This window comes from Capricornis sumatraensis, chromosome 2, assembly GCF_032405125.1.
Source record: "Capricornis sumatraensis isolate serow.1 chromosome 2, serow.2, whole genome shotgun sequence".
NCBI lineage: Eukaryota > Metazoa > Chordata > Mammalia > Artiodactyla > Bovidae > Capricornis > Capricornis sumatraensis.
Genome location: NC_091070.1, coordinates 181700044 through 181711611, shown reverse-complemented (window position 1 = coordinate 181711611; position 11568 = coordinate 181700044). Strand labels below are relative to the sequence as shown.

Sequence of the window (11568 nt, the reverse complement as noted above, 5' to 3'; positions counted from 1 at the left end):
CTTTTAGGTCTGTCACAACAACTGAACCTATATTCTAAGTGCAAACCTGAAACTTGTTAAATCTATTTTCCTTACCATCTGGTTGCTATCTAGACATTTTTCTTTTTCCTCATGAATGTGGAGAGAAATAGTTTCAGTTGCATGATCTCCTAAATAAAGTAATATGATCATCTTTCTATACAATTATTCATTGCATGAAAGATCAAAGTAGCTTCTCCCTTCAGTCAAAAGAATCCACATCTTCATAGTTTTTTATCAATTTATTATTTTTTATTTTGGCAGAACTCAGCATGATACTTTTTAGTATCAGAACCCCCATTACAACCTTGTCAGTTTCAACCTATTTTCCTTTATTTCCTTCCCCGGTGGCTCAGAGGTTAAAGCGTCTGCCTGGAATGCGGGAGACCCAGGTTCGATCCCTGGGTTGGGAAGATCCCCTGGAGAAGGAAATGGAAACCCACTCCAGTACTCTTGCCTGGAGAATCCCATGGAGGGAGGAGCCTGGTAGGCTACTAGTCCATGGGGTCGCAAAGAGTCGGACATGACTGGGCGACTTCACTTCCTTTATTTTATAAATGTAATCAGTCGCACAAGTCAGGCAATGAGTTACTTTTCTTTCTATCACTTATTGCTCTGCAAAATGAGAAATTTAATGTAGGTGGACTTCCCCAGTGGCTCAGATGGTAAAGAATCTGCCTGCAGTGAAGAAGACGCAAGTTCAATCACTGGGTCAAGAAGATCCCCTAAAGAAGGAAATGGCAACCCACTCAGTATTTTTGCCTGGTGAATTCCATGGACAGAGGAGCCTGGCAGGTTCCATGGGGTCACAAAGAATCAGACATGACTGGGTGACTAACTCTTTCTTTCTTTCAAAAATTTATTCCTTGTGAATTTTTAAAAGACATGTATTAAAACAGTCATTTCTGAAACTATAGCATCAGTAGACTTCCCATCTTAGTTTCCATTTATGGGGCTTAGTTTTCTGAGCCTCTGTAGTTATGTCCAAGTTTATTATAGTAACCTGAGAATGTGCAATTTTTTACGTGTATAACTGAGGGTTTATTATAAAACAGAACTAATACATGACTTCATGAGAAAATGTATGATTCCTATATTTGGGATCTTTCTACATTTAAAATTAAATTATCTGTGGCTGTGATGGAGAAAGTAATATCAGAACAAACAAATAAGTGGAAAATTTAGATTAAAAAGCAAAAGAACAACCAGATAAGTAACAAATCTAGATTAAAAAGAAAAACAAAAATAAGCAAAAAAAAAAAAAAATCTGCAGGAAGCCATTGAGAGACAGCTAGAATGTGAGGGATCAAGATACTAGCGAGGAGGAAATGTTACTATTTCTAAATGAGTTCATTTGAGTCATACTTTAGATTCCAAATATATGACATCATATAGTATTTGTCTTTCTCTTTTTGACCTAATATATGACATCATATAGTATTTGTCTTTCTCTTTTTGACTTCATTTAGTATGATAATCTCTATGCCCATCCAAGTTGCTGCAAATGACATTAATTCATTATTTCTTACGTCAGAGTAGTATTCCATTATATATATATATATATGTATTATATGAAATTGAACAGTTCTATAAAGACCTACAAGATCTTCTAGAACTAACACCCCCAAAAGATGTCCTTTTCATTATAGGGGACTGGAATGCAAAAGTGGGAAGTCAAGAAAGACTGGGAATAACAGGAAAATTTGGCCTTGGATTACAAAATGAAGCAGGGCAAAGGCTAATAGAGTTTTGCCAAGAGAATGCACTGGTTATAGCAAACACCCTCTTCCAACAACACAAGAAAAGACTCTACAATGGACATCACCAGATGGTCAACACTGAAATCAGATTATATTCCTTGCAGCCAAAGATGGAGAAATCAGATTATACTCTTTGCAGCCAAAGATGGAGAAACTCTATACAGTCAGCAAAAACAAGACTGGGAGCTGACTGTGGCTTAGATCATGAACTCCTTATTGCCAAATTCAGACTTAAATTGAAGAAAGTAGGGAAAACCACTAGACCATTCAGGTATGACCTAAATCAAATCCATTATACAGTGGAAGTGAGAAATAGATTTAAGGGCCTAGATCTGATAGAGTGCCTGATGAACTATGAATGGCAGTTCATGACATTGTACGGGAGACAGTGATCAAGACCATCCCCAAGAAAAAAGAAATGTAAAAATGCAAAATGGCTGTCTGAGGAGACCTTACAAATAGCTGTGAAAAGAGAAGTGAAAAGCAAAGGAGAAAAGGGAAGATATAAGCATTTGAATGCAGAGTTCCAAAGAATGGCAAGGAGAGATAAGTAAGCCTTCCTCAGTGATCAATGCAAAGAAATAGAGGAAAACAACAGAATGGGAAAGACTAGAGATCTCTTCAAGAAAATGAGAGATACCAAGGGAACATTTCATGCAAAGATGGGCTCGATAAAGGACAGAAATGGTATGGACCTAACAGAAGCAGAAGATATTAAGAAGAGGTGGCAAGAATACACAGAAGAACTGTACAAAAAAGATCTTCACCACCCAGATAATCACGATGGTGTGATCACTCACCTAGAGCCAGACATCCTGGAATGTGAAGTCAAGTGGGCCTTAGGAAGCATCACTACGAATAAAGCTAGTGGAGGTGATAGGATTCAAGCTGAGCTATTTCAAATCCTAAAAGATGATGCTGTAAAAGTGCTGGACTCTATATGCCAGGAAATTTGGAAGACTCAGCAGTGGCCACAGGACTGAAAAAGGTCAGTTTTCATTCCAATTCCAAAGAAAGGCAATGCCAAAGAATGCTCAAACTACCGCATAATTGCACTCATCTCACATACTGATAAAGTAATGCTCAAAATTCTCCAAACCAGGCTTCAGCAATATATGAACTGTGAACTTCCAGATGTTCAAGCTGGTTTTCAAAAAGGCAGAGGAACAAGAGATCGAATTGCCAACATCTGCTGGATCATCAAAAAAGCAAGTGAGTTCCAGAAAAACATCTATTTCTGCTTTATTGACTATGCCAAAGCCTTTGACTGTGTGGATCACAATAAACTGTGGAAAATTCTGGGAGATGGGAATACCAGACCACCTGACCTGCCTCTTAAGAAACGTATATGCAGTTCAGGAAGCAACAGTTAGAACAGGACATGGAACAACAGACTGGTTCCAAATAGGAAAAGGAGTACATCAAGGCTGTATATTGTCACCCTGCTTAGTTAACTTATCTGCAGAGTACATCATGAGAAATGCTGGACTGGAAGAAGCACAAGCAGAATCAAGATTGCCAGGGAAAATATCAATAACCTCAGATATGCAGATGACACCACCCTTATGGCAGAAAGTGGAGAACTGAAAAGCCTCTTGATGAAAGTGAAAGAGGAGAGTGAAACACTTGGCTTAAAGCTCAACATTCAGAAAACTAAGAACATGGCATCTGGTCCCATCACTTCATGGGAAATAGATGGGGAAACAGTGGCTGGCTTTATTTTTGGGGGCTCCCAAATCACTACAGATGGTGATCGCAGCCATGAAATTAAAAGACGCTTACTCCTTGAAAGGAAAGTTATGACCAACCTAGACAGCATATTAAAAACCACAGACATTACTTTGCCAACAAATGTCCGTCTAGTCAAGGCTATGGTATTTCCAGTAGTCATGTATGGATGTGAGAGTTGGACTATAAAGAAAGCTGCACACTGAAGAATTGATGTTTTTGAACTGTGGTGCTGGAGAAGACTCTTGAGAGTCCCTTGGACTGCAAGGAAATCCAACCAGTCCATCCTAAGGGAGACCAGTCCTTTATTGGAAGGACTGATTTTGAAGCTGAAACGCCAATACTTTGGCCACCTGATGTGAAGAGCTGACTTATTTGAAAAGACTCTGGTGCTGGGAAAGATTGAGGGCAGGAGGAGAAAGGGACAACAGAGGATGAGATGGTTGGATGGCATCACCCACTCAATGGACATGGGTTTGGGTGAACTCTGGAGTTGGTTATAGACAGGGAAGCCTGGTGTGCTACAGTTCATGATGTCACAAAGAGTCAGACATGACTGATTGACTGAACTGAACTGATATATATATATATATATATGACTTTGAGAAATATATATGTGTGTGTGTGTGTATATATATCAAATATCTTTATCCATTCCTCTGTCAATGGACATTTAGTTTGCTTCCATGTCTTTGTTGTTATAAGTAGTGCTTCTATGAGCATTGATCAAGAAGGAAATGGCAGCCCACTCCAGTATTCTTGCCTGGATAATCCCACACACAGAGGAGACTCTCTGGCTACAGTTAATGCAGTCACAAAGAGTCTGGACACAACTGAGCGACTGAGCACACACATATGAACATTGAACTCTTTTAAAATAAGAGATTTCTCTGAATATTTGCCCAGGAATGGGATTACTGGATTATATGGCAACTCTATTTTAAGTTTTTAAAGGAAACTCCTTATTATTTTCCGTAATGGCTGTAGCAATGTATATAACCACCAACAGTGTAGGAAGATTCCCTTCTTTCCACACCTTCTCTAGTATTTGTTACAGACTTTTTAATGATGACCATTCTGACCAATATGAAGCGGTACCTTGTAATTTTGATTTGATTTATCTCAGATGGTAAAGCGTCTGCCTACAATGCGGGAGACCCGGGTTCAATCCCTGGGTTGGGAAGATCTCCTGGAGAAGGAAATGGCAACTCACTCCAGTACTCTTGCCTGGAAAATTCCATGGATGGAGGAGCCTGGTAGGCTACAGTCCATGGGGTCGCAAAGAGTCGGACACGACTGAGCGACTTCAATGTCAATAATTAGTGATGTTGAGCATCTACTCATGTCCTATTGACCATCTGTATGTCTTCTTTGGAGAAATGCCTATTTAGGTCTTCTGCCCATTTTTTGATTGGGTTGTTTGACTTTTTATTATTGAGTTGTATGAGCTGTTTGTATTGAGTTGTATGAGCTGTTTGTATGTTTTGGAAATTAATCACTTGTCAATCATGTTGCTTGCAAATATTTTCTCCCAGTCTGGAATTTGTCTTTTCATTTTTGTTTATGATTCCCTTTGCTGTGTAAAAGTTTATGCTTAATTAGGTCCCATTTTTAATTTTTTGCTTTTGTATATATTGCCTTAGGAGACTGACCCTAGAAAACATTGGTATGATTTATGTCAGAGAATATTTTGACTATGCTGTTCTAGGAGTTTTATGGTGTCACATCTTATTTATAAGTTTTAAGCCATTTTGAGTTTATTTTTGTGTATGGCATGAGAGTATATTATAACCTCATTGATTTACATGCAGCTATAAGCTTTCCCAACACCACTTGCTGAAGAGATTGTCTTTTCTCCACTTTATATTCTTGCCTCCATGTCAAAGAATAATTGACTAGCTGTATAGATTTATTTTGGGGCTCTCTGTTCAATTCTGTTGATCCAGATGTCTGTTTACTTGCCAGTACCTCACTGTTTTGATTACTGTAGCTTTGTAGTATTGCCTGATGTTTGGGAAGCGTATACGTCCAACTTTGTTCTTGTTGAGGATTGCTTTGGAAATTCTGGGCTTTAATGCTTCCATATAAATTTTGGAGTTACTTGTTCCAGTTCTGTGAAAAATGTCATGGGTAATTTGATAGTGGTTACATTAAATCTATAGATTGCTTTGGCTAGTATGGCCATTTAATAATATTAACTCTTCTAATTCAAGAGTATGGTGGGTCTTTCCATTTCTTTGAATCATCTTCAGTTTCCTTTATCAATGTTTTATAGTTTTCAACATATAGGTCTTTCACCTCCTTGCTCAAGTTTATTCTTAAATATTTTTTGTACGTGATTTCAAAAGGGATTTTTTTTTCTTTTAGCTTTCCTTAATAATACTGGAGTGGGTAGCCATTCCCTCCTCCAGGGGATCTTCCCAACCCAGGGGTCAAACCCAGGTCTCCTGCATTGTAGGCATGTTCTTTACCATCTGAGTCACCAGGGAAGCCCCATTTTATTGCTAGTGTAAAGAAAAGCAAGCAATTTCTGTATGTTTCTAGATACTTGGCCATTCCTTTTGGATGGCCGTTGTCCAATTTGGGGTGCATAATTGTTCATAACGTTCTCTTATGGCTTTTTGTATTTCTACTGTACTTTCTCCTCTTTCATTTTTATTGTATTTGGGTCCTCTCTCTTTTCTTCTTGATGAGCCTGGCTAAAGATTTGTTGATTTTGTTTATCCTTTCAAAGAGCAGCTCTTGTTTTATTGATTTCTCTCCCCTATTGCCTGCTAATGTCAATTTTATTTATTTCCTCTCTGAACTTTATTATTTCCTTCCTCCTTCTCACTTTAGGCTTTGTTCATTCTTCTTTCTCTAATTCCTTTAGGTGGTAGGTTAGGTTGTTTATTTGAGATATATTTGAGATATTTCTTAGTTTTTAAGGAAGGCTTATATCACTAAGAACTTCCCTTGAAGAACTGTTTTTGCTATATTTCATGGATTTTTGTGTGGTTGTATTTTCATTGTCATTTTTCCTCAAGAAATCTTTAAATTTCCTCTTTGATTTCAATGTTGACCCATTTTTTTTTAATAGCCTGTTGCTTAACCTCTATGTAATCATCTTTTCTCATTTATCTTCCTTTGGTTGATTTATAATTTCAAGCCACTGTGATCAGAAAAGATGCTTGAAATGATTTCTATCTATCCTCTTGAATTTGTTGAGGCTTATTTTGTGTTCTGGTATGTGGTCAGTCCTAGAAAATGTTCTATGTGCTTGAAAAGAAAGTGTATTCTGGGCTTTTTGGATGTATTGCCCTGAAAAAAAAATCTATCGGTTCTAATTATTCTATTGTATCATTTAAGATCTCTGTTGCTTTACTGATTTTCCATCTGGAAGATCTGTTCATTGATGTGAATGAGCTGTTAAATTCTACTATTGTTTTATTCTCATGAGTTTCTTCCTTTATGTCTCTTAGTATTTGTTTTATATATTTAGGTACTCCTATATTGGGTACATACATGTTAAAGAGTCTAATATCTTCTTGTATTGCTCCTTTTTATCATTATGTATTTTCCCTTTTTATCTTTCTTTATGGCCTTTGCTTTAAAGTCTATTTTGTCTGATATGAGTATTGTAATCCCCACTTGCTTGTCATTTCCCCTTACATGAAATGCCCTTTTTCATCCCCTACTTCCAGTCTATGACTGTCCTTCACCCTAAAATGAGTCTCTTGCAGACAGCATATAGTAGGCTCTTTTTGTTGTTGTTCAATCTGCCACTCTATGTCTTTTGATTGGGGCTTTTAGCCCATTGACATTTAACAAAATTATTGACAGATATGTTTTTATTGCCATTTTAAACCTGTTTTCCAATTGATTTTGTATTTCTTCTTTTTTTATTTCTTTCTGTTTTTCCTTTTGTGGTTTGATGATTTTCTTTCATATTATGCTTTATGTACACTTTTTGTTTTTTGTGAATCTATTGTATGGTCTTTATTTGTGGTTACCATGTTTTTGAAGTATGTTAACCCATTAATATATCTATTTACTTTAGCCTGGTAGTCATATAGGCTTAAACACATTATGAAAAAAACCCTTGTATTTTCTTACTCTCCTCCCCAACATTTTGTGATTTTGATGTGTTCTTTTATAGCTTCATGTTTATCCTTTTGCTATTCATTGTAGATATCACTATCACAAAATTTTTTTTTAATTTTTTAAATCTGCAGAGACCTATTTAAGTGATTTACTTTCCAACTGTGATTTTCTCTTTCCTATAGATTCTTGCTCCTTTTAGAGAACACCTTTCATATATTTCCTTTAGAATATGCTTAGTATTGCTGTATTCTTTCAGTTTTTCCTTGTCTGGGAAATTCTTTTTCCTGTCTTCTATTCTAAATAATGATCTTGCTGGGTAGAGTATCCTAGATTGCAGGCTTTTCCCTTTCAAAACTTCAAATATGTCTTGCCCTCACTTCTGGCCTGCAATATTTCTGTAGAGAAATTAGCTGTTAGCCTTATGAGGATTCCCTTGCAATTAACTCTTTGTTTTTCTCTTGCTGCATTAGAATCCTCTCTTTTTCTTTAAATTTGCCATTTTAATTAAAATATATCATGGTGTAGGTCTATTTGAGTTCATCTTGTTTGGAACCCCCTATGCTTCCTGTCCCTGGGTATCTGTTTCCTTATTTACATTTGGGAAGTTTTCAGCCATAATTTCTTCACAAGTACAAACTTTTAAATTGCTGATTATTTTGATCTGAGAAATTGATGACAAGATATAAATTTTCATTTTCCAAATATGTTCCATCTTAAAAACAATATGGCTTTTCTACTTCAGATAAATATATTAAGTGAAATTTAAAAACTCAATGGAACTTCCCCAGTGGCTCAGGTGTAAAGAATCTTGCCTACAATTCAGGAGTCCTGGGTTCAGGTCCTGGGTTGGGAATGGATGGGTTTAAGAGCAGACGAGACAGAGTTAAAGAAAGTCAAGTGACTTGGAATATATAGGTCAACAGAAAATATTCAGACTGAAGCATAGACAGCAAAACATGGGAAATGTAGAAAAGATCTTAGAAGACATATGGCACATGGTAAGAGTTTTACCAACAAGAAAAGACAGGCCCAACTCAGACACTAGGACTTGAAGAACAGACTTTAAAAAGCTGACAGAATTTTATAAGTAGTGTGATGCCAATAAATTTGAAATTTTAAATAAAGTGACCTGAGACTTCCCTGGTGAACCAAGGGTTGGGACTCTGCACTCACAATGCTGATGGCATGGGTTTGATCCCTGGCTAGGGAACTAAGATCCACATGCTACAGAGTGAGGCCAAAAAGACAGATAGATATCTTTAATGCTAGCATAGCCTTGAGATAGACTGACAAGAATATTACACTATAAGGTGAAAATTCAGGCCGATCTCTCCCATGAACATAAATACAAAAAAATAATTTTTTTTAATAAATAAAGTGAACAAAAGTTTGAACACACAACTTAGCACACTGATGGAAGAGGAAATAAAAAACTCAAATAGTCTTCTTCCTTAAAATGAAATTAATTTTGTAATTAGGAACTTTCCCACAAGGAAATCTCCAGGCTTACGTGATTTCATTGGTAAATTCTCTCATCATTTAAGAAGAAATAGATCAATCTTGCACAAGCTCTCATAGACAGATAGATAGATGTCTTTAATGCTAGCATAGCCTTGAGATAGACTGACAAAAATATTACACTATAAGATGAAAATTCAGGCCAATCTCTCCCATGAACATAAATACAAAAAAAAAAAATCTTAAGTATTAGCAAATCAAATCTAGCAATATATTTAAAAATTTATATATCATTACCAAATTAGATTTATTCCCGGATTGCAAAGGTAGTTTAATATGGAAAATCATTCAATGTAATTCACTATATTAACAGAGTAAAGAAAGAAATCATATTGTATCCATAAATTTAAAAAAGCACTTGATAAAATTTCATATCCATTAAAGATTAAGTATATATATAGGAAAATAGAAGGGAATTGCCTTAATCTGATATGTTGTTGTTGTTCACCTGCCCAGTGGTGTCCAACTTTTTGTGACCCCATGGATTGCTGCACTCCAGCCCTCCCTGCCCCTCACTATCTGCCAGAGTTTGCCCAAATTCATGTCCATTGCATCGGTGATGCCATCTAGCCATCTCATCCTCTGACTCCCTCTTATCCTTCTGCCCTCAATCTTTCCCAGCATCAGGGACTTTTTCAATAAATTGACTGTTTGCATCAGGTGACCAAAACACTGGAGCTTCAGCTTCATTATCAGTCCTTCCAATGAGTATTCAGGGTTGATTTTCTTTAAGATTAACTGGTTTGATCTCCTTGCTGACCAAGGGAGTCTCACAAGTCTTCTCTGGCTCCACAGTTTGAAGGCATCAATTCTTTGGCACTCCGCCTACTTTACAGTCCAACTCTCGCAACCATGCATGACCACTGGGAAGACAATAGCCTTGACTATATGGACCTTTGTCAGCAAAGTGATATCTCTGCTTAATCTGATATAGTATTTGCAAAATACAGCAAAAACTACCCTCTATAATATTTAAGGTTTTTACTCTGAGGTTAAGAATGAATCATGGATGTCTGCTATTCCTGTTCTAGTCAACAATGTCAGGTCAAAAGGAAAGGCTTGGAAGGGAGAGCAGATAGCAACACCTCTGGAATCACGAGTGACAACCATTTTCCATTCCTGTTATGCCACACTTAGTGCTATCATAGCACCTAAAGCACTTGATTGTGTTTCTATTTCTTTGCAAGTTGACTTCCATTAAGTGATTTATAAGCTTCTTGAAAATAGGAATCTTGTTTGCTATAATCCCCAGAACTTTATACAGTGCCTCCCCATGGAAGACACAAGTTAACTATTTTGTTAAATTGTAATGTTCCCCAAAACTCTTTGTCCAAGTTACTATTGCTGTGGAATAAGTTATTTCAAAACTCAGAGGATTAAAACACTAACCATTTTATATATGTATATATGGATTCTGTGGGCAAAGAATTTCAGTTGGACTTGGTCAGATGACTCTTCTGCTCTTTGATTGTGGTACTCAGCTGGCACATGGGCTGGACTGGAGAATCTGAGACTGTTCCATTAACATGTCTGGGTCTTAGTGGGAAGAGCTGGAGGACTAGGCTTGTCTGTGTCTATTAACTGAGTGTTTACATGTTATCTCTCCAGCACAGAAATCATGTAGTAGTCTGGCTCTTGTCAAGGTGGCTGGCTTCCCTTTGAAGGAGAGATCTAAGAAAACCAGGTAGAAGGTGTGGAACGTTTTCTGACTTAGCCTTGGAAATTATACAGAATTATGTCTGCTGCATTCTATGGACTGTCAGTTCCTCATAAGGCCAGTTCTGATTCAAAGTGAAAAATAAGCCTGTATCTCTTGATGGCAAGTTCACTTCGTACAATAGCATGAAGGATGGGAGATATTGTGGCCATCTTCAGGAATCTGCTACTTCCTTCTTGTCTCAAGTGGTTTCCCCAACAATCCACCAGAGTTTATGACATTCCATCATTAAAACTGTATTTAAGTAAAGTAGTTACAGTGTGTGTTAATAATAAAATAATATAGGAAGTATTTGGAATTAACTAAGCCATATTGTTTTTTAAAAAAGAATTATACCCTCTAAGACTTAGACTCTAAGGGCAGCACATCCTCAATCACTGTTCCTTCTCTATTAGGAATTTGACCTAGCATCAGTAAAATGGAAGCTCTGTGAAAAAGATTTTTTTCTTTGCTCTCTTCAAGATCAGAGTATCATGTTGCTCTATCTGACATCTAGCTACAAGGAAACCTGGGAATCTGAGCTTTGACTTCAACACTGGGGAGGCTAGACTCATAACTTAGGAATTTCCCAATTGTAAAAAAGTTTTTCACGATAATATGGTGGGCAGCCATGAGTGTGAACGCAGTTCATCGTGTAGCGTTAGAATCTTAATCATTTTTCTACCATTTGTTTTTCAAAAACTTTTCCTGTGTTTTCCTTTAAAATTATATATACATATGAATTTGTTTGTTTATTTGGCTGTG

At 36.8% G+C, this 11568-nt stretch overlaps 1 non-coding gene across 1 annotated transcript; it reads left to right on the top strand.

The window, feature by feature from the left end:
- Positions 1 to 359: 359 nt before the first annotated feature.
- Positions 360 to 432, top strand: TRNAS-GGA (transfer RNA serine (anticodon GGA)). Its single transcript has one exon. It is a non-coding gene; the product is annotated as a tRNA-Ser (tRNA).
- Positions 433 to 11568: the final 11136 nt, after the last annotated feature.